The sequence below is a fragment of the Momordica charantia genome (genome assembly GCF_013281855.1).
Source record: "Momordica charantia cultivar OHB3-1 chromosome 3 unlocalized genomic scaffold, Mcharantia_2.0 BLBB01000003.1, whole genome shotgun sequence".
NCBI lineage: Eukaryota > Viridiplantae > Streptophyta > Magnoliopsida > Cucurbitales > Cucurbitaceae > Momordica > Momordica charantia.
This window is the reverse complement of record NW_028275161.1, coordinates 4,455,568-4,478,963: the sequence shown is the minus strand read 5'-3', so window position 1 is coordinate 4,478,963 and position 23,396 is coordinate 4,455,568.

The following is a 23,396-nucleotide window of genomic DNA, read 5'->3' as shown; positions in this document are numbered from 1 at the left end:
CTTTGTGATTTAAGTTTCAAATCTCTCCTTAAACTCAAAAATACTTCAAATCTTGTTTCCCTAATCCTATTTGGAATTCAAACTTATTTTTTCCTTTTAGGTTTAGGAAACCTAGTTGAACTTAAATCTCAATCCCTTTCCATTTAGGAGTTAGTTTAGGGAAAGCTTTAAATAGACCAATTGCCTAAGTCTTGCACCTCCACCAAAACCCACACAACTCTCTTCTTCCCCTTTGTTTTTTTCGGCAAAACCACTCCCTCCCCACCATTGTTCTCGATTTCGGTCACAACCAAGAAGAAGCAGAAAATTCCAGCCTTTATTTCTTTCTATGGCTTCTTCTTCTCAACACACTTCACTCCCTACTTCTCCTTCCCAAGCTCCTACACAACCTCCTATGATGGCTCCACATGGTTATGTAAATTTTCAGCCGCTACCCACCCTTAATATACCTCAAAACAGTGAGTTTAGGGCTGAACATCCTCAACAACTTCCTCCAATGATCAATCCAGGTATGTACCAACCGTTTATGTTTAACCCGGTTCCTTCGTATCATTTTCCCTTGTCTCAAATGCAAATTCCAGCTAGTGTTCATCCTTATGGAATGCCCAACCCATCTACTCTATTTCCTAGCCTTCCACCTTATTATGGAATGGGTCATTGGGTACCTCCACATAATTATGGGATGATTTCACCTAGGGTTCCCCCACCACCTCAACTTCCATTCCTAGAAAGAGGACCTCAAGCACCACAATTGAACCCTAACATATTGAGTACCTTCAACATGGGACACCTAAAACCCTTAGAGCCTCTTAGGATGTCAATCCCAACCAATATGCCAATGGATACAGGAGATGAGCATGGAGGAGAGCAAGAGAAGAGCCATAGTCAGAGGCTAGAGCCCGGGGTTTCGATAGGGCAAAAGAGGAAGGGCAAGGAGGTGATGTCAGACCCAGAAATTGAGGAAGATGGAAGTAGTAGGCGTCTGACGCCTAAGGATTCATCTATGGAGAACAGGGATGAGGAGCAGTTTTATTCATCTCCATTGATTATTACACCGGGAGATGGTAATGATGATTTTCTACTGGTTTCACGAGGCAATTGTTCAAATATGCCGGAAACAGAGGATACCGAGAACGAAGTGGTGAGAACAGATACTCAGGAACCTTCCCTATTGGATACACCTACAGAAGGAGCATTTTGTAGTCACCAAGAGTTGCCTACTGGGGCAACTGGATCTACTCCGTTGGCAACGGATGAGTATGTCACACCGATGGCCACTCTACCAGGGGTAAGGGATGCTCACACTATTCCTTCTAATGCAGTTAACCCGCTTGGGTGTGATACAGGTAGATCCAAGGTTGGGGAGAATAGTACTCAAGAACCTACCAGCGAAGAAGATCTTGAGGACACGCAGACGATAAGGGAAATGTTCCAATACAAGAGGCGGGAGAAAAAGAGTTCAAAACGTCGTGCAGTTTAGGCTAAGAAGCCGACAGTGCCCATGAATGAACCTAAAACGAGAGCTGCGAAAGCTGAAGCTAAGAAGAAGGTAGTGGCACCTGGGCCAGTTGATACAATCGAACTATACTTGTCTGAGGGAGAGGAGGTCGAGACGAAATGGAACGCGGCAAATTTAGCCACTCGAACTTCATTAATGAAATCCCGTAAGATTATGACAGAATTGGGATTCGACCTCACTCTAGGAGATGTGCCTGATGATTGGAAGGAGACCGCTAGAGATAAAGAATGAAGACCACTCATTCAGCCCATACAATGTGAAGCTTTGGAGTTAGTCAGAGAGTTCTATGCTGCTGTCCATCCCCAGTCACATATAGCCATAGTGCGTGGGAAGGAAATAAGGTTTGATGCCACTCAGATCAACTACACCTTCAACATTAAGAATATCAGAGATGCTGTGGGCAATAAGATGTTAGTGACTCCGACTCTAGAACAGCTTGATGAGGCTCTAGAATGTGTTGGGAAGCCCTTTGCCACTTAGGATTTGACTACTCATGGCAAGGTACGACTAAAACCCGAGGATGTTTCACTAGCTGCTGCAGGATGGTTATACATAGTCAAAAACAGAATTCTGCTAACGGAGCATGATGAGCATGTCACTCAGGATAGGGCCCTGCTGGTTTATGTCATGCTAAAGGGCATAAATGTGAATTATGGAGAATTGATCAATACCAGTATCCATGAGTGTGCCCACCGGACACGTGGTAAGCTTTATCACCCACGCTTGGTCACTTCTTTATGCTTGCGACAAGGTGTACAGCTCCCTACGGATCAAATAAAGAGAGATGCCCCAGTTGTGGAAGAGAAGAATATTCGGAGAATTATCGCCCATGCGCTACAAAGAAGGGAAGGTACTGGGACGTCTCCTACATCGGAGATCCGTCGTCTTCGAGAGGAGAACTAACAGCTGCGAGATCAGGTTCGAGAAGTCATGCAACATATCTACAACTTGAGGGCTTCATTGGATTTTGCGGTTTTACCTTCATGGCCTCCAGCACTAACTGCTATCCTTGGTCATCCATCTTCCAGTACCGACACTGATCCTAGTCCACAACCTCCAACTTCTTGAAGGGGAGGTTCCTTCTTTGCTATTTTTTGTGTTTTATTCTTTTGGTTAATGACGTTGTTTGCATATTCTCGCCTTACTACGCATGTTTTTTGTATTGATTATGTTTCGAGCTCAGTTGAAGCATGTATAAATTAGTATCGTTTATCTTCTGATCACTTAAAGTATGCCTTCACTTAACCTTAGTTTAGCTTTTCACATGCCTACTTTGAAGCATCTGTGTTGTGCATGTGATTTCATGTCAATGATGATTCTAAGAGATTGTTGAGTTTTCTGTTCTATGCCTGACTAAGCTTTGAGCTATTTCCTTCGTTTATGTGCTAAACTCATTTTCTTTTATGTCTTTTTGATCTTTACAAACTTTAAGCTTTTTATTTGCCCCTATATAGGAAGTCCTTGTCCTTTTTACTGTTCAGCCTTTTTCATCCGATGCAAAAGTCTTTTCCCAGTAAGGACACTGTCTCTCTTAAGTTTGTGGGGGACAGTCGTTGTGTCAGTCATTGTTTCAGAAAGATAAAGTGTTATTTATATTTGAAAAATCATGCTATTTTCTTTTGAAAAAGAGTCAATTGGAAAGAAAGGAAGTGTTGAAAAGCACTTAGCTTAAAAAATAGAAAGAAAAAAAGAAAAAAAAAAGAGGCAAAAGTTGCAAAAGAGTAAAAAGAGTCTTGTTGAGAGAAAATAAGAGTGGGGAAAATACTTGTGTTAGAAAGAAAAGAGTGGTAAAAACAATGAGAGTTAAAGAAAATGTATTTATGATTTCCGAGTCCTACTGTAGACACCCATTTAGTTTTAGGTTGGGTGTTGACTTTGAAAATAGCAGTAAGGATGGTGATAAGTGACTTCGTGTTTCTCATTGTCGTCGTCTTATGACCTAGCTATTAGTTTCAAAGTCTTTCTACGAGTAGCTATGGTTGAAACCGATGTTAGTGTGTCGAAACCTCAAGGGCTAGTAGCCGGTCTTTCAGATGTAAAAGTCTCAATGTAAAAAAGGAGTGTGCAGATTCCTTAGGGGTATTTGAAAACATTTTCTGTTTTTGAAAGGAAAAAGGATTTTGAAAGAGAGTTTTTATCACTTCAAACTTGGTTTATAGTGACTAAGCTTACAAAGGCAATAGAATGGTAGGCTTTGACATCTTTTCCCTGAGACAATTTATGATTGAACATCTCGGTTGCTTTTGCTTTACCTTGTCCATGTGTCAGGAAGCTGATTAAAGTTGCTAAGTTTTGCTTGAGAACAAGCAAAAAGTTAAGTTTGGGGGTGTGATTACGCTTGTTTACATGCGTAAAAAGAAGGTTTTAGATGCTGTTTTTACTATGTTTTAACTTTGTTTCGGACTTTTTCTCGGTCGTTTGAGTTCCAATTCATGCAAAATTCATATATGATGGTTTGTGGTTGGCTTATATTGTATTTATGACATTTTAGGACCATTTGGGAGTGCAAATTAATAAAAAGAAGCAAAAAGTCGGAAACATCCTCATGGGAGGCGTCAGGCGCCTGAGAAGGCTGCAGAAAACTGTTTTTCTTCCAACTTTGCCCTTAATGAAACGCGTCTTCCAATGCGTTTTGGTGGTTCCAACCGATGCATACGTGTAGAAGAAGTCTTCCACTATCAGTTTGAGCACGATTTAGTCAGTCAAAGGAGTTGGAAATGGGTAACACCATCGTTTTAGGACCTACCTAACCAATTCTGCACAGCTATAAATTCCAGCAGCTTCTCCACCAAATGCATCAAGCCTTGCTTCCTTCTCTTGATCATGTTTAGTGTTTCTTTGTTGCTTTTTAAGTACTTTTGAGTTGCTTTCATTAGTTGCTTTTGGTTTTTAAATCCCGAGCACTTTACATTCCTTTATTGAGCTTTGTTTTGTTTCCATTTGTATTTAGTTATTTTCTACTTATTCAAATATATAAAAATTCAGCGCTTTGCTTATCTTCCCTTTGCCTTTACTTTATTTTTAGTTAAGAGAGTTGTGTTTTTGGAGGAAAGAGCACGTGACACTCTCCCTTGCTTGAAAGAGAAGGGCGAAGCTCTCAATCCCGAGAAAAACTCTGTGTTAGTTAACTTTTGTTTTTCACACATGCAATTCACATTCAACCATTTTACTTGCTGTATTTTCTTCAATATGTCTTTCTAAATTCCCGTCTCTAGCCCGGTTATGGATAGTTAGCTTTTTATTTCTAAAAAGGGTTGCTAAGAAGTAGTGTTTTTGCTTTCCATTCATTGCTCAACATGTTTTCCCAAAAAGTTAGGATTTAGAGAAGGCCACTGTAAGTCTTAACAAGTCAATACTGAAAAGGTTGCTTATTTGCATTGTTGAGTGGTTAAACCGAGGAGAGGAGCGCCTTAGACATAAGGGTTCCGGTTAAGTAGCCTAGACATAGGACCTTAACCCGAGGTTGCGACTATTTCCATCCTAAAACTAAGATATCTCTCATAATAGACATATTAGGGAATGTCTTAGGACTTTGAACTTGCTTAGACATAAGTCAAGTGAAAAGCGTAGTCGTTGGTTCCTAAAGTAAACTGCATATTGTCCTTAGCGTATCCTTGATTCTTTGTTGGCTAACTTGAAGTAATTCGGGCTAGGTTTTACCATTATAAGACCAAATCCCAAATCCAAAACCATTATTTGTGACCACTTCCCATTTTACAAGAATCACTCATTTCAACGTTCACTATTCATTAAAACTTTAGAGTTTGGAAATTATTTAGAAGTCCTTGAGGATCGATACTTGGATACTCCATCCATTTTATATTACTCTGACAGGTGTGCGCTTGCATCTATAGAATTGTTACCACGTCTAGTGCGTGCGTTCAGCATAACCCCAGTCAATGGGCCAACCTCTTGTCCGTGGCTATAAGTGTAGGGACTCATTCGACCTAGGGAATCGCCAGAATCTTCCACAACATGTCCTCCGACTCAGACGAAAGAGGCGGGGCCCCACTCGGAAACACTACAATAGAAGAAGCAAAGCCTAAGGATCGTGGTCAGGGGAGTGAGAAACAATGTGCGAGAAAACTTACCGTTCTCCTTGAAGTAACTAGTTACGTGTTTGATGAACGGACCTTTGCCAGCCAACCACCTCTCGCCGACGAAGAACCAGTGGTCCTTCCAGTTTTTGTTAGAAGAAGGGACATTAAAGAGCGTCCCACAACGAGAACTCAGGCTGTACAATCCTAGGAAGCCCCTAATTTACTTGATCAAAGGTTAGAGTAAACAGTAGAGCCACGGTCATTCGCTCACCTCCCAACTCCTTCCAAATGATGGCCAGCGCCATCAAAATTCTTCACTTATTGGGAGCCGGTTGTGTCGGGGCTACGTCGGAAAAAGTCAAAAATGATTGGGTGAAAAGAGAAAGGGGGAGCCTCACTCCAGTCCAGAACATCTGTGGGTAAAAACTTACCCACTCAGGTGAAGGGTTATCGATTCTCTCGCCCACAGTCGAAAGACGGAAGAAGACGTAATCGGGAATTTGATACTTGGCACGAAGTTCCGAGAGGTTCTGCTCCGTGGCCACCGACAGAACGTGGTTAACTACCAGACAATTAGCCATGGGAGCCAAGGAGACAATTGATCGATGGTGTGAAGGCACGAGAAAAGGAAAGAAACAATTATCATTCCACTTACAGGTGAATTTAAAGTTTCTTAGGCGTCGCTTTGAAACCCAACGATATTGGGAATCGCGACCGCCGACTCCATCGCTTCGAGCGCCACACGAAGGATGCAATTGCCCGCGAAACAGCCGCAGCACGTGTCCCCCCATCCAAGAGGTTGTACATGCTAACGGCTAATCGTCTTAGCCACTGAGTCCCGCGGGTCTCACAATCCGATCGGCGAAGATACGCATCAGAATCTCACACGCCCTGTATAACTACAATGCTTTCGGCCCCAGCCCACTAGCAGACAAGTGGCCTAGCCCTGAAAAAGGGCTAACTGTTCAATGTAAAACCCAAGTAGGACACGTGTCCACCCCTAGTACAAGTGGGACCACGTACCATAACTCCCTACATTTCCTTATTGCCAAACAGAACACACGTCTGGTTAAACAAAGCAAGGGACCACATGCGGTTAGCCCCGTACATAACCGTAGCAGGGGAAGGGATGCATTTTCAGTACCAAGGGGCACACCCTACAGTTGTAAGGAATGAGTCCTTGTGCCACAGGAGGCATTACCACCTTACTGTAGAGAGTCTGCCCCAAACGCTTCCCAGAGGTACGTCCCACCTTTGCCACCTCTAACCGTCTTCCTCCCCGATCGGCCACCCGAGGCTATAAAAAGAAGGATCCTCATCCTTTCCATGTAAGTGAAAATTTTGTCACTAATACTGGAGGTGTTTTATTTCTATATCTTCTCCTATGACTAACTTGATTGTCGGAGCGTTTTAGGGAGAGTAACTTCGGTTTCAAGTTCACCCATTCCCTGGTCGGACTGTTCGTTCGAGTGACACGTAGCCTGTGATCGGAATTCGCCACCAACATATAATAAATGTGTCAATTAATTAACTGAAAGGTAATTGCACTGGGTAGCAACAATTTTTTATGTATTTCAAAATGTGTCACTTGTTTTTAAAAGTTTCAAGAACAACAAAAATTTTCACTTATATCAATAGTATATCATGTCTTTTTAAAATATCCTGATCTTTTAAATTTTTATCTATGATAAATGTGTTAATTAATTCATTGAAAGGTAATTGCAGTGGGTAACAACAATTTTTTATGTATTTCAAAATATGTCACCTGTTTTTAAAATTTTAAAAATTGAAAAAATTTTCACTTATATCACTAGTATATCAAATATTTATATCAGTAGTATATTTAACACTCATAGTAATATATCAGATGTGATATTGCAAGTATATCAGACACTCATATCCATAGTATATCAAATGTATATCACATACATATATAGTAGTCAGATATATTACAGATATATATCATGCGAAGAAAGTTGTCATTTTAAAATTGGACTTCTGTTTTTTTTATAAAAAAGTACTATATTTGAAAAAAATTAAATGTGATCACTATTTTGCTAACTTTACTGAATCTTTTTACCATATTTACAACTATTCCTAAGTGAAATTTGTCTACTAAGAAACATAATAAATGGAAAGAAATAAATATCAATTAAATCCGAAAGTCTACATCCAAAGTTATTTATAAAATATTGTAGACATTTGTGATATATCTATTGGAAAACAGTATGCTTTTTGCAGTCTCAAAATGTTACTGGGCCTTTCCATGTATTTAATGGGCCTTTCCTTGTATGTTAAAGTGTCCATAGAGGGTTGTATGTACTAATACCAATTACGAAAATAATTTGTATTATATATATAAATAAATATAGTACAAAAAATTAGGATTATAGATATTCAAACCTCCGACCTTAAAAGAAAGAATATGTATCAATAATTATTGAGTTATATTTATATTATCTTGTATCGTCCCATTTAAACTCCATTGACTAAATATGGCAAATAAAAATGAAATTTGAATGAGAAAAATTTTAACCACAAAATGTTTTTGAAAAAATAATTACTTGAATAGTTATTTGGCAAAAAAAAACTAAGTTGAAAAAGAAAGAAGACCAACCAAAATAAAAGGGTCCATAAATTCTTGAATTGGAACTTCCGAAGACACATGCAATGCAATGTGGGGTTGGTAAGGTGTTGTCTAGAAGTCAATTAAAGTGAGAGTCTGTCCCAAACATTTAATTCTGCCCATTAATATTTCAAACTGCAAAGTTCATTAATCATTGGGTCAATTCATAAATGACAAGCTTTAAATTAATAACTAAAATACGTGAAATCTAACTAAATTTTAAAAATTAAGGTGTTGTATAATTAATCATTTTGTTTTTACTTTTCTAGTTTTAAAAATTATACTTTGCCTTTGTATAATATTGGTAAGTTTTTCCCTCTTGAAAACATATTTGAATTCTTAGTCTGATTTCAAAAATAAAAATATTTTTTTCAAACTATTTTTTCTTTCAAAATTTTGCATAGATTTAAAAAAATATTTATAAAAATTATAAAATAAAATAAAGAAATGGATAGGTGAAAGTAATGTTTCTAAGTTTAATTTTTAAAGTAGAAAATAAAAAACAAGATGATTATCCCATGTGTTTTTATTTTGTAAAATTTGGTTAAGAATTCTCTAAAGGAGTGAAAAATGAAAAGGATAGAAATTGAGATTAATTAAGAAGTTGGCACACTCCTCGTTGAATGCCTCGATATGTTTCTATCCACGATTCATTAAATATGACGAGTGGTTGATGTGATGTCTTAAGATTGTACATTGAAGAGAGTAGTTTGAATGTAGGGATTCTTAGCTAGCCAGAAAAAAATTGAGATAGATTTTTCTCCCTGACCCCAATTATACAAAACATTATCTCAAAGCAAATATCACTCAATTAACTAGAGTACCACACTTAAAGTATTCAATTGGGATGAATAAAACCAAGGTCATGAGCTCTTTTTATATAGAACTTGGAGCACATTCTCTCCTCGTATCTTTCCAATGTGGGACAATTGCACTTCAAATATTTTGCCAAAATTCAACAAATTCCACCAAGGCAAGATTTTGAAGAATTCACAACTTCTACTGCACACGTTGTCTTTTCCGACAATCGTAATTCTTAATTTAGAGAACTATATAACCTACTCCACCATAAAATTAGACTACTTGGAATGTTGACTTCCAAGATTTTTCTTCTTTTTCACATGTTAATAAATCCTACTAAAATTTATAATGCAACTTCCACCTACTTGGTTCACCTAGAAGTTCTTCAGTCATCGACATAACTTCCACTACATACACCTTACATGGTCGTCAAGTCAATGTCCATGTGTAAACTTGTCGAACCACTAACATCACATCATCTATCATGATAAAGTGAACATACATGAAGATGAATATTATCCCTCTTCAAATAAACTGATCATCATCTCTTCTATTGAGAGAAACACTGTCAGCATCCGGCCTACAACTCTTTGCCGAACCAACTCTGTGTTAGGATAGTCCTTTTTCATGTTCCCAAATTGTCTGCATCCCAGCAAGACAACAACAACCTTTCTTTTGTACAAAATCTTTCTTCTTCTTTCAGTTGCTAGCTGCCGATATTGAATCTTCATGTGAAGTATGCCTTTCACTCTGCAATCTTCTTTCCTCTGACAACATTTTACTAGTAGTCTCAACAAAATTTAAAGTATACTTCCTGTACATCAAGAATGGTTTCATTGTGTTCAAAAGAAGGTGGAAAAGATGGACTTGAGTGCCTTATCTTCCTCATCTATCTTCACTTTGATCATCTCTAGCTCAAAGATGATACTATTGAGAATACTCAAATAATCTAAAATGTTTGCACCTTTCACTATTCGCAGCATGTGAAATTTCTCATTCAGTTACAGTCGATTTGAAATGTCATTTACCTTATACAATGCTTCAAGCTTCTCCTAAAGTTTTTTTTGCTACCGAAATTCCATGCACATTTGCTAGGATATTCTTAGCAATCTTATTCTTATTGTGCTTGCATCCCTCAAATCTCCTCTCAATTTTCATCACTCGTGTGAGACTTCTTCCCAATCTTCATCACTCATGCGAGACTTCCTCTCAATCTTGATTACTCATGTTGGACTTTTTACAACCTCTATTGGAACACCGCTACACTCCACTTAACTACCATTAGTGCCTAGCTTTTCAGAAGTACCATCACTCGGTCTTCCTTTCAACACCTTGTGTAACCCAAATTGTACTAGCACATCCTTGACTTATACTTGTCACAAGCCGAAGTTGTATAACAATTATGACAATAAATATCATTTAGTTAACTAGAGCTAGTATACGGGACCTAAATTTTTCAATTGGGATGAATAAAACTAAAGGTCATTGGCTCATTTTACAGCACTTGAAGCACGCATATCTCAATTTACCATATTCCTTCAAAAACTAAAATGTATTTTGGCTTTGATATGAAGATTTGAAATTGACATCTTGCATATGAAATTGAAGTTTTATTATGGATTTGAAAACTAATTTGGCAATTGAAATTATGTTTATTTGCAAAATATTTGAAGTATTTTTAAATGATTTGATAAAGTTTTGTTTAGATTTATTTAAAGGTTCGAAATTGATATTTTGTTTATTTGTGAAATATTTGAAATCATGTTTTATTGATAAAGTTTGTTTTAAATTAGTTCAATGTTTTGAATTAATTTAATATTGAAAGTAAGTATTTGATTTGCATTTTATTTTAAAGATATTTTAATTGATTTGATAGGGCTATTTGGATATTCCATGATTTTGTTTTGAGGAATGTTTTGCTTATTTGAGGTAGTAGCCTAATTTGAAATTGATGGATTTCTGTTCTGGCTTATTTGTGGGAAGACACTTTTGTGGTTTGGCATTCCTTGGGAATGAAGATTCATGTGTGTGTTATTCACTCATATGGCCTCACACTTAAGTAACCGTTCTGTTTGTTCTTGTCGATATTATTTCGACAACTCTGTTCTGGTCGATATTATTTCGACAACTCTGTTCTGATCGATATTAATTCGACAACTCTGATGGAAGCTTCTGATTGATTGGTGTTACCGACGGGTAACCACATATGTTCTGTAGACTACCTAAATAATGGAACTTCCCACTCTGATTTTGAAAGTATGAATGAATGTAAGATTGTTTTGAATGCTTGAATGATTTAGTTATTCAAAAGTTTGAAAGTTGTTCCAAGTGTTTTAGAATGAATTTTGAAAGTTTTGATTGAAAGAAAGTTTGTTTTGAAGGATTTGAAGTTTGATCAAATGAAGTTTGTTTTGAATGAATGGAAGTTTGTTTTGAAAGAATGAAAGTTTGTTTTGATTGATTGGAAATTTTATCTTATTTGAAGACTTTGTTTCCGAAAATCTAGTTTATTTTGAAAGTTTTGAAAATTGTATTAAATATTTTTAAAGGACTTTATAAGTTTTGATATGTTCGTAGTTTTGACTACGAATGTTTTGAAAGGAAAATGAATTTTAATGTCTGATATGTGAATTGCTTATTGAGTATTTTTGTACTCATTTTTTCTAGTTTCTAAATTTTTTCAGATGAAGGTTCAAGTGACTGCTCAGATAGTGATTGAGAAATAGCGTTCTGGCATGAGGAGTTGAAATCTTTAGTATTTTCCATTGTTTTTAGCTTAACTTAGTTAGTTATAGTAGTTATTCTTTGGCTTTATTATAGTGTAGTCTTTCTTGTTTCAAAGTTGGACTTGTCCTTATCTTTTGTCATAGTATCTTATTAAATAAAGAAGTTTTCCGTTAATTTAGTGTTTAGTTGTTTACGCTTCTGCATTTTGTCAGAATAACCGTATTGGAAAGTACGGGTTGTTACAGTTGTCTTTTCTATGTGGGACAACTGCACTTCTAATACTTTACCAAAACCCGACATAAGATACTACTTTCAAGCATTCAAAGGATTTCTTATTTTATAGCACTTGAAGCACATCTCTCCTTATATCTTTTCGACGTGGGACAATTGCACTTCTAATACTTTACCAAAACCTAACACAAGATACTACTTTCAAGCTACTCACACGAGATTTTCGGAGAAATTAGATTTCTGGACTAAATACAATTTGTATTGAAATTTGGGGATTCGTACAATCTCTATATTTATCCTCTGATTATTTCTCTTGAATTATTGGCTTGTTGATCTTGATCGGCCTCGTGCTTGATGTTGATCTTGATCAGCCTCTGGACTTGTTGATCTTGATTGGCTATGCCTTATGGACTTGTTGATCTTGATTGTTGATGATGATCTTGTTCTTCTTTGACTTCTTCTTGATCTCCAGAGGGCGGAGAGATTTTAATCCTATTTGTAGAGAGGATTTTGATCATATGGAGGATGGAAGCAGGATGGTGGATTTTGATCCTCTGCAGGATGGTAGATTTTGATCTTGTGTGGGATGAATTAGATTGTCAATGAACCCTTCTATTTATACGATCTTTCTTGGGCCTTAGGTGGCCTTGGACCCATCTGATTATTACAAGTACATTGCCACATGACACAATCCAATTGGGTCTGCTTATGTCATCAAATGACCAGGCGATTTTTTATTGGACCAATTTCTATATCATATGTGGCACAATCTTATTATATCAACTTATGTCATCATATGATCATAACATAATTTGATTGGTCGAATTCAAATGCCCAAAAACAATATGTGACATCCTTTAATTGGCCTCAATTTAATGACATATAATTTTGTCATCATAATTATGTGGCAATTTGTGATTCGTCGAAATTTATCAGTCAAAACAAGCATTCAAAAGATTTCTTTAGTCCGAGATAGATGTAAAATCCAATAGTAGAGATTGACGAAGTCCAATGATGGTGCTAGTCGATTTTTACCCATGCAACTCCATAATTCAAGTAGGAAAATAAATTATTAGAAACAGGCACGTGAAACAATTTTATTAAAGAAAAATATATTAGCCATATTCAAAATGTAACACACTATCGATTCATAGATTATAATATTTCAAGAGGGTTCTTTCATCACTTAATAAAATGGAGATAATTCATGATAAACCTATAAATTTTGAGTACAACATATGAGAGTGAGGAGATTCAAATTTACGATTTTCTAGTCGGAAATATGTATCATAATCTATCGAGTTAGGTTTAGGTTGACAGACCAGAATCAATTTAGAAAAGCAAAGACTTTGCAACGAAATCACGAGGCTTTTTCAAGAAAAGAGATGGGCTATGAAATTTCCAACTTTTATACCTGAAATGTCCCTTTTACACACTTTTCCTTATGCTTTCTTTTTGGTGGAGGAGTGGGTTGGCATTTCAGAGTTACTTTTTGGGTGCATTTTTCCATGTTCTCATATGGTTAAAAGAGATGCCCTTCCAAGGAAAGGACAGAGCTGCCCTTCATCTTCATCTTGATGTTGACACCTCTTTGTTTATTTATCGATGGAAATATATATCCAGGTTTTAATTTTATGTAAAAGTAGATGAAAATATCAAAAAAATAATAGAATATAGATATTGATGGATATTTTTAGAACATTATAAAAACAAAAAATTTATAACAAATATTTAAATTAACAAAGAGATATTTTACCTTTATTAAATAAGTTAAAATTTATTAATATAAATATAATGTCATATTATTGTTATTTTTTTTATATTTTTTATATTTTGTATAATTTTTTTGGTGATACTATGAAAATGCTATTTCACCTGTTATGTTGATCTCGAACCTATAAACATATGAAAATATTGATGGAATTGTCGAAAGAAATTTAATATCTTGGTCTTGACCAATTGGGTTATTTTCATGTTGGCATTACATTTATATTTAAATAATAAGCGTTAAAACATAATCTTATTTGAATCAAGATGGAAAGTTTAAAACTATACTTTTTAAAATTCATAAACTTGATATATTAAATTTATAATTTAATTTTAGTAATACATCTACAGAACTGTCACTTTTTCAAAACAAAAAAAAAATCTACAGAACTGTCTTGTTAAAAAAAAAGATGTATTGTTGATGCCAATTTTACCCTTGTGTTTTATGAGCATAAATGCATGCTATTTAACTTTTTCTTAGATAGAGCATACGGAATTACACTTTTATACGTTATAATATTTTTAATTGATTAAAAGCTATTGTGTCTCTCTTTTTGATCAACCTTACTTATTAAATTGAAATTAGAAATAATATTTTAAATATAATATCAATAAAAATGTCGATGTCTTAATTTTATGAAAATCTTTATAGATAAAATATGGATGTCAATAGATATTTTTTAAAACAAAACTATAAAAATAAAAAAACTGACAATAAATATTTAAATAAAAAAAGTATTTCACATGTCAAAATGATAAATATTAATATTATGTTTCTATTAAAGATATTAGGTTGATATTTTTTACATTTTGTCGTTTTTTTTTATGATATTATGAAAATATCAGCAGGTTGTGAAAATGTAATACCTTAGAGAATAATAATAAACGACATTGACAAACAAAAAAAAACAAGAAGAAAGAGGCTACATGTGAAGAGGAAGGGAAGTCCAATTCCACATGTAATGAAAAAGCAAAATATGGCATTTTCATTTTATTATTAGGAGAATTAATTGGTTTTGGAGTTTTTTGCATGGGATTCTGAAAAAGTTAACTGAAAAGAAAAAGCATTGTAATAATAATTACTTTTAAATTAGAAAAAAAAAAGAAGAAGAACAAATTAAACTTTTAAAAAAGGTTGGAGTCAGAAATGAGCTGCCTCAATCTCATCCCATGCCCTTAAAAGTACCACAACCTTTTAAATATTTAACCTCAAATATATTTTTTTAAAATCTTTTTAATTTAATTTTATTTTAGTTTTCTATTGTCGCAACGTCATCGCTCTCATTAATTTAGGCAAGCAAAGACTCGAACCTAAGCCATGTGAATTAGTAACCTACCACTATACCAACATCATATAATACAATTTAGTATTAATTCTTATCATACAAATCTTTATTTAAAAAAATGTTTAAAAAAATAAAAATAAAACAAATAAAACTAAAACGAAAAATAATAATAATAATAAAATAAAAAATAAATATTTAAACCTTATTTTAAAAATAATCAAATCATATTTAAACAAATTTATTTTAAAATATATCAAATCATACTTAAAGAAATTTATTTTAAAATATATCAAATCATATTTAAACAAATTTATTTTAAAATATATCAAATCATATTTAAACAAATTTATTTTAACAAATATATCAAATCATATTTTAAAAAAATTTATTTTAAAATATATATATATAATATCAAATTTAAAACAAGCTTATTTAAAACAAATAAAAAAAAATCAAATCATTTCTAAAACAACTTTTTTCTATACCACGTACTGCAGTGAGTAAATTCTAGGTGTGCCCGCGGGTCTGAAAACTGTGAAGGAGCACTCGAGGTCGAAGTCAGGTGGTCAGTGATTCGTGCGTCGGTTGTAGAAGTTTTGCGCCGGACTACTATGGTGCAGGTTGTCTGAACTTGTGATCACCGGGGGACGTGTGCGGTCTGTGTATCGTCGGGGTCGCCGGCCTGGGTGAAGAAGAAGAGAAGGTGATGGTAGAGAGAAAGAAGGAAGTGAATTCTTCTGTATGTGTGTTATGTCCGTCCTCTCCTCCCCACTGCAGCCCTCCTTAAATACACCTAAAAACTAACGATAAAAAAGAAAAAGGGGAAGAGAAGAGATAAAAAGAGGGAGGAGAAGAAGGGGAGGGGATACACGTACGAAGGAAAAAATCAAAGGGGAGAAAAAAAACTGTTACATAAAACAAAATCTCTTTTTTTTTAAATAAAATTATTTACTTAAAAACAAATCATTTTTATTTATCTATTTTTAATTTAATAATAAAACAAAATCTAAACAAATCATTTTTTTATTTTCTTATTAATAAAATTAACATTTAAATAAATCTAACATTTTAATTTTAGTTAATTTAAACTTTATATTAAAATTAATAATAAAGTAAGTCTATGTTATTCTTTAATTAAAATAAACCTCAATAAAGTAAAATACAATAATATAAATTAAAAGTAAAAGTAAAAATAAGCCGGACCAAATGCGGTGTCTACAGCTTGTCCCCCTTTGTATATCCTTGCAGAACTAAAAGGGTAGACAAAGACAAAAGACAAAGTATTTGGGGAGGCAAAAATTTTATTCAGACAAGATAGAGATGGACCCAACTGGACACTAGACGGGATCCCGACATGCAAAGAACCTCGTACTTGATATACGCTTTAACCTCGATCTTGGATCGGGTTTGATTTAATCAACATGATAAGTGCGATGGACCTGGCTTGACACAGGCTTCGACCACAATCTTAGATCGGGTTCGATTTAATCAAATGATAAAATGCAACGGACCTGGCTTTAACAACAGGCTTTGACCTCGACTTGGATCGGGTTCGATTTAACCAAAAGATAAAATGCAACGGACCTGGCTTTAACAACAGGCTTCGACCTCGACTAGGATCGGGTTCGATTTAACCGAAAGATAAAATGCAACGGACCTGGCTTTAACAACAGGCTTCGACCTCGACTTGGATCAGGTTCGATTTAACCGAAAGATAAAATGCAACGGACCTAGCTTTAACAACAGGCTTCGACCTCGACTTGGATCGGGTTCGATTTAACCGAATGATAAAATGCAACGGACCTGGCTTTAACACAGGCTTCGACCTCGGCTTGGATCGGGTTCGATTTAACCGAATGATAATGCAATGGACTTGGCTTCAACACAGGCTTCGACCTCGACTTGGATTGGGTTCAATTTAACCGAATGAGAAAATGCAACGGACCTGGCTTTAACACAGGCTTCGACCTCGGCTTGAATCGAGTTCGATTTAACTGAATGATAATGCAATGGACCTGGCTTCAACACAGGCTTCGACCTCGACTTGGATCGGGTTCGATTTAACCGAATGATAAAATGCAATGGACCTGGCTATAACACAGGCTTCGACCTCGACTTGGATCAGGTTCGATTTAACCGAAGATAAAATGTAACGGACCTGGCTTTAACAACAGGCTTCGACCTCGACTTGGATCGGGTTCGATTTAACCGAAAGATAAAATGCAACAGACCTGGCTTTAACAACAGGCTTCGACCTCGACTTGGACCGGGTTCGATTTAACCGAATGAGAAAATGCAACGGACCTGGCTTCAACACAGGCTTCGACCTCGACTTGGATCGGGTTCGATTTAACCGAATGATAAAATGCAATGGACCTGGCTATAACATAGGCTTCGACCTCGACTTGGATCGGGTTCGATTTATCCAAAGATAAATGTTTGATCACAAAAAATACTAAGCTTACGAGCTCGGCTTGGACGGAATGATGACCTTTAGGATGAGCTGGATTTTGCTGAGCAGGAGACTTGCAAGAGAAAACACTTCAAAGCCCAAGTGAGGAAGAATCCGAGTTGTATTCAAGGGAAAAACAGTGTTCGCGTACTTTAGATAGAAGCAAATGATTTCTATATATAGGCACCCGACCAAGCCTCAACGGCTCTTTAAGGTAAGTATGAATTACGACGTGCTGTCGTGGAGTTTGTTGAAATATGTGGCTAAGCAAGACACTACTAGGTCGGTTCAAACAAAGAATGGGAACGAGACCAAAGGAGATCATGGTTGGCTCGGCCATAACGGGCGTTGGCTCGGTAGACAGTGGAAGTACCGAGGTGATAAAATTTTCCTCTTCTAATAAGGATATGCCACCTAAATTTAGGGTTTAGAGTTTCTTTTAAACTTGCTAAGTACATGAGATATGCACTTGACGCATGATGGTAAGACTAACACCACGTGTTTATGCTAATGCGAACTTCCAATGGCAATATGGAGTACTTATCATAGCGAAATTCTGACATTCGAGCGAGAGGTTAGACCAATCCAATTCATCCTAACAAAACAACACTACACTACGTGGGTACTTGTGCAGGTGAGGCACTGGTCGGTCCTAGAAACACCCGTAGCAACGTGAGGAGTCAACGACTGGAATGCCCAAAGATCATAAAGTATGGGATAGGAATGGATGCGGTGGAAAGTTGTACTTATATTAAATTGCGTCCCATTGTAAATGAAATAGTTCCTGCCAGAAATAGCTAATGAAGATTGGGTACCCTATCGCTAACAATTGAGTGTGGCTTATAAACTAGCTCTAACTCTAAAGGTCGAGGAAAAGCTAAAGGGATCCGCAAGAGGCTCCATGGGAAGTTGCTACGCGACCTCTAGTGCAACTATCTTATGATGGATGTGTGTATCTACAAATGTGTATTGCCCCAATGTCATGAATGATGCTCCATTTTATTTCGCATTTATTTTTATCACTTGAAAGTGTGTGACAGCATATGATTTGTTTTTTATTTAGCTTAACCAATGAATTTGATCTTCAATGCATGATGCCATCATGTATATGCTTATTGAAAGCTAGAATGCAACATGTATGCATGATACTAATTTTTGTTTTGAGAATGAAATGTGATTATGAATGCACAATGCATGATACTTAAAATTTCATAATCTAACCATGATATGAAAACTTTTTTTTTTAAGAATATGTATGCAAGTGATGTGAATGCATGATTTGTGAAAATATGGTTGAGAGAAAAAGAAATTTTTCCATATTTTGCAAAGATATTACTTTTTTGTATACTCTCATCCTTTTTATTAGCAATGATTTAGCAAAGAATCAAATGAGAAAAGGTAATGTCAACATGGAGGAAACCTGCCAACTCTTTTTTATTTTTCATTTTTCTTTTTCTTTTGTTCCTTTTTTTTATGAATGCCTTAACCTGATAAAAGATATACACATAAAGATAATTTCTCAACCATATCAGGTTTGGTAGGGATGATTTTGTAGAGGTATCTCATGTGCCAATTTAGAGAACAATCAAAGGTAACTCATAGCATTGTACATCTTGTTTGATTAAACTGCTTCATAAACTCAACCTTATAATTGACAAGAAAAAGATCGGTTACAAAAAAAATGAATTTAACATTAGGAGTGATGGAGGATAGAAATCATGATTTTGTAATAAAGCTTGACAATGAATAAAAGTTAGCAGGCTTCCTTTTTAAAGAAAAGGAAACCAAGAATTCATGGATATTTTGTCAAATCTCTGGAACAATAAGAGATTGAAATATATTTTTAAGAGCTTTGGTGAGAGATTAGAGTAGGATCAAATGAATAGAAGAGTAGAAATGACCAAATTTCTTTGGACAAATAACTTTGAGAATTGGTTGTGTAACTCCCCAAGAGTTTATCTCATGTACCTCACTCCTTCTTTGAGCTTAGCTGGAGAAATTTGATGAAATCATCTTTCTAACCACATGTTATTCTTCACGGAAATGTTTTTGTGGTCCACTTTGAAGGTAAAAATCTTTTTAGCCTTAGCTCTGAAGTGTCGTTCTTCTCGGCAATATTGTTGCAGTCTACTTATTGAATGTAAATGACTGCTCCTTTTAGCCTTCAATTTAAAAATGAAGTTCTGTATGGAATATTGTATAACAGCCCACTTTGTGTAGTGAAGGACCTTCAAAATTGAAAGATTTCCTACGAGAGAAATGAGATATCCTCAGTCTGAAGATGACCTTTGTCTCATGACCCTGCCCTAGCTTGCAAATGATAGTTTTGCCCCAGTGTAGCAGATGACGGCTTTTGCCCCAATATAGTAATGATCAAATTTGCCCTAGTGTGGAGATTTGCAAAGAAAACCTTGAAGCCTTTGAAATTATTGTTATAGATTTCTGTTGATTGCCCCAGTCATTGAACTAAAACAGGGTGCAATCATGTATAAAAATGCGTAGTCGCCTCTATTGCTGTTCCAAATTATGTCTTTGCTACTGCTCCAGTAAAAATTGCTCTCAGACTAAACTCATCAAAGAAGACTGAGATCTTGAGACTATTTGTCAGGTCGTTAACTTCCCAATTCTCAAAATCACTATCCTCGGTCTTGGAATCACTTTTACTCAAAAGAAGAGAGTAGACAAAGGATTAAGATAGGAGAACAATAGAAAGTGAAAGAAGGAAGTCAGAGTAGGGAAATTTTGAACAACTACAAGTAAAAAATCACGAAGCGGTCAATCATAAGAGCTCAATGTTATTTTATTACTTTCAAAGTTCTTAGGGCAACACTAGGTGGATAATTTTGGACATTTGTCACGCAATTAGATGTGGCAGGCTTGGTAAAAGGCCTTTATGGTAAGTAGGCAAATATGGATATTCATCACAAAAATTGTATGTGACGGGCTGAGCAAATGATTTTTTTTTTTTGCAGTAAATGGTCAACTCTCAATGTTGACTATATTTACCATATATCGGTAGGCTAGGCTCAAGGTAGATTAGGCTTCAAGCAGGCTAGGCTCAAAGTTTTATAGAGAGTGAGTAATTTTGGATTCTCACCGGAAAAAGGCATCATTGCCCCAGTATGATGGTTTACTGGTTTGCACATGAGAAGAAATACGGAGGACCAAGATAAAATTGGTTTGAGTTACGGATTTAGCCAGACAACAAAGTCCGGAAAAATGGTTGAGTTTTGAAAAATATATCTCATTGAGGACCTTGAAGGCATTCGCATTCGCATTTTCATTTTTTTCCATTTTTCATTTCTTTTTTCACTTCTTTCTTTTTTTTTTTTTTTTTGTTTCCTCCTAATGACTTACAAATATTGGTTTATGATTCTTGCTAAGGTCTCCACTAACAAGAATTATAAGAGTAGACCATCCAAAAATTTCATTTTTATCAAGAGCCTTTTCAAAGAAAACATTTTTTTTGTTTTTTTTTTTTGTTCTTTTATTTTTCAACCAATGATATGATATGAGTGATGCATGAATGAATGTATGACTTTGATTTTATTTATTTTTTTTAAGAAAAATAGCTCAATTTCTACACACTCACATTCTTTTTTACAAGTACTTAGCTCATGGGTGACTAAAGCTTCATTTCCCTTTTAACACTAGCAAGCAATCTCAAAGATGACTTCAAAGAAGAAATAAACTTTATTGAGAATGCAAAGCAATAGGTCAACATTGATTTTGATAATCTTGTACACTCATGATTCTAGTGCTTCATGTGTTGACCATCTTCCTTTGAAAACTTTAGCCATCCTGCCTTCATTAGAACTTGCACTTTATGCTTTAGTGAAGTACAGTTCTCAGTTGAATGACCTACAGCTCCTGCATGATAATCACAGTGGACTTGCGGGTCGTACCACTTTGGATAAGGTGGCTGCAATGGTTCTACAGGTACCAAAGCTAGTAGATGACTTTGAAATAATTGGGATAACAACTCAGTATAGGATATTGGGATCAAATGAAAGCTCTCTCGCTTTAGTTGTCTCCGACTACTGATTACGCTTGTTTACATGCGTAAAAAGAAGGTTTTAGATGCTGTGTTTACTATGTTTTAACTTTGTTTCAGACTTTTTCTCGGTCGTTTGAGTTCCAATTCATGCAAAATTCATATATGATGGTTTGTAGTTGGCTTATATTGTATTTATGACATTTTAGGACCATTTGGGAGTGGAAATTAATCAAAAGAAGCAAAAAGACGGAAAAATACCTCATGAGGCGCCAGGCGCCTGGGAAGGCTGCAGAAAACTGGTTTTTTTCCAACTTTGCCCTTAATGAAACGCGTCTTCCAATGCGTTTTGGTGATTCCAACCGATGCATATGTGTAGAAGAAGTGTTCCACTATCAGTTTGAGCACGATTTAGTCAGTCAAAGGAGTTGGAAATGGGTGATTGACCATCGTTTTAGGACCTACCTAACCAATTCTGCACAGCTATAAATTCCAGCAGCTTCTCCACCAAATTCATCAAGCCTTGCTTCCTTCTCTTGATCATTTTTAGTGTTTCTTTGTTGCTTTCTAAGTACTTTTGAGTTGCTTTCATTAGTTGCTTTTAGTTTTTAGATCCCGAGCACTTTACATTCCTTTATTGAGCTTTGTTTTGTTTCCATTTGTACTTAGTTATTTTCTACTTATTCAAATATATAAAAATCCAGCACTTTGCTTATCTTCCCTTTGCCTTTACTTTATTTTTAGTTAAGAGAGTTGTGTTTTTGGAGGAAAGAGCACGTGACACCCCCTTGCTTGAAAGAGAAGGGCGAAGCTCTCAATCCCGAGAAAAACTCTCCGTTAGTTAACTTTTGTTTTTCACACATGCATTCCACATTCAACCATTTTACTTGCTGTACTTTCTTCAATATGTCTTTCTAAATTCTCGTCTCTAGCCCGGTTATGGATAGTTAGCCTTTTATTTCTAAAATGGGTTGCTAAGAAGTAGTGTTTTTGCTTTCCACTCATTGCTCAACATGTTTTTCCAAAAAGTTAGGATTTAGAGAAGGCCACTGTAAGTCTTAAAAAGTCAATACTGAAAAGGTTGCTTATTTGCATTGTTGAGTGGTTAAACCGAGGAGAGGAGCGCCTTAGACATAAGGGTTCCGGTTAAGTAGCCTAGACATAGGACCTTAACCCGAGGTTGCGACTATTTCCATCCTAAAACTAAGATCTCTCATAATAGACATATTAGGGAATGTCTTAGGACTTTGAACTTGCTTAGACATAAGTCAAGTGAAAAGCGTAGTCGATGGTTCCTAAAGTAAAATGCATATCGTCCTTAGCGTATCCTTGATTCTTTGTTGGCTAACTTGAAATAATTCGGGCTAGGTTTTACCATTATAAGACCAAATCCCAAATCCAAAACCATTATTTGTGACCACTTCCCATTTTACAAGAATCACTCATTTCAACGTTCACTATTCATTAAAACTTTAGAGTTTGGAAATTATTTAGAAGTCCTTGAGGATCGATACTTGGATACTCCATCCATTTTATATTACTCTGACAGGTGTGCGCTTGCATCTATAGAATTGTTACCACGCCTAGTGTGCGTTCAGCATAACCACCAGTCAACTACTATGATTGTTAGGTAATGTTTGTGGATCATTCTGCAGAGTCAATGAGTTCATGGGTACCGTAGAAGAACTGTATGCCACGAATCCTTGTTGGTACTTCCCTTTGCGCTTCGAAACTACTGCCTGAACTTTATTTTTCCTTTTAAAAGAGCTTCTATTCATTTCAAGGTGTGCCTCTTTATTAATTAAAGGCACTGGCAGTTGTTCCATTGCTTCTCCCCATCTCTGAGCATATTCTTTCCCTGCAGTCTCTTCAACATTTCCATTGGTAACATTATCTTTTTCTTTACCTTTTAAAATATTTGAGTGAATGGCCTTTGATGTTTGTCCATCTTTG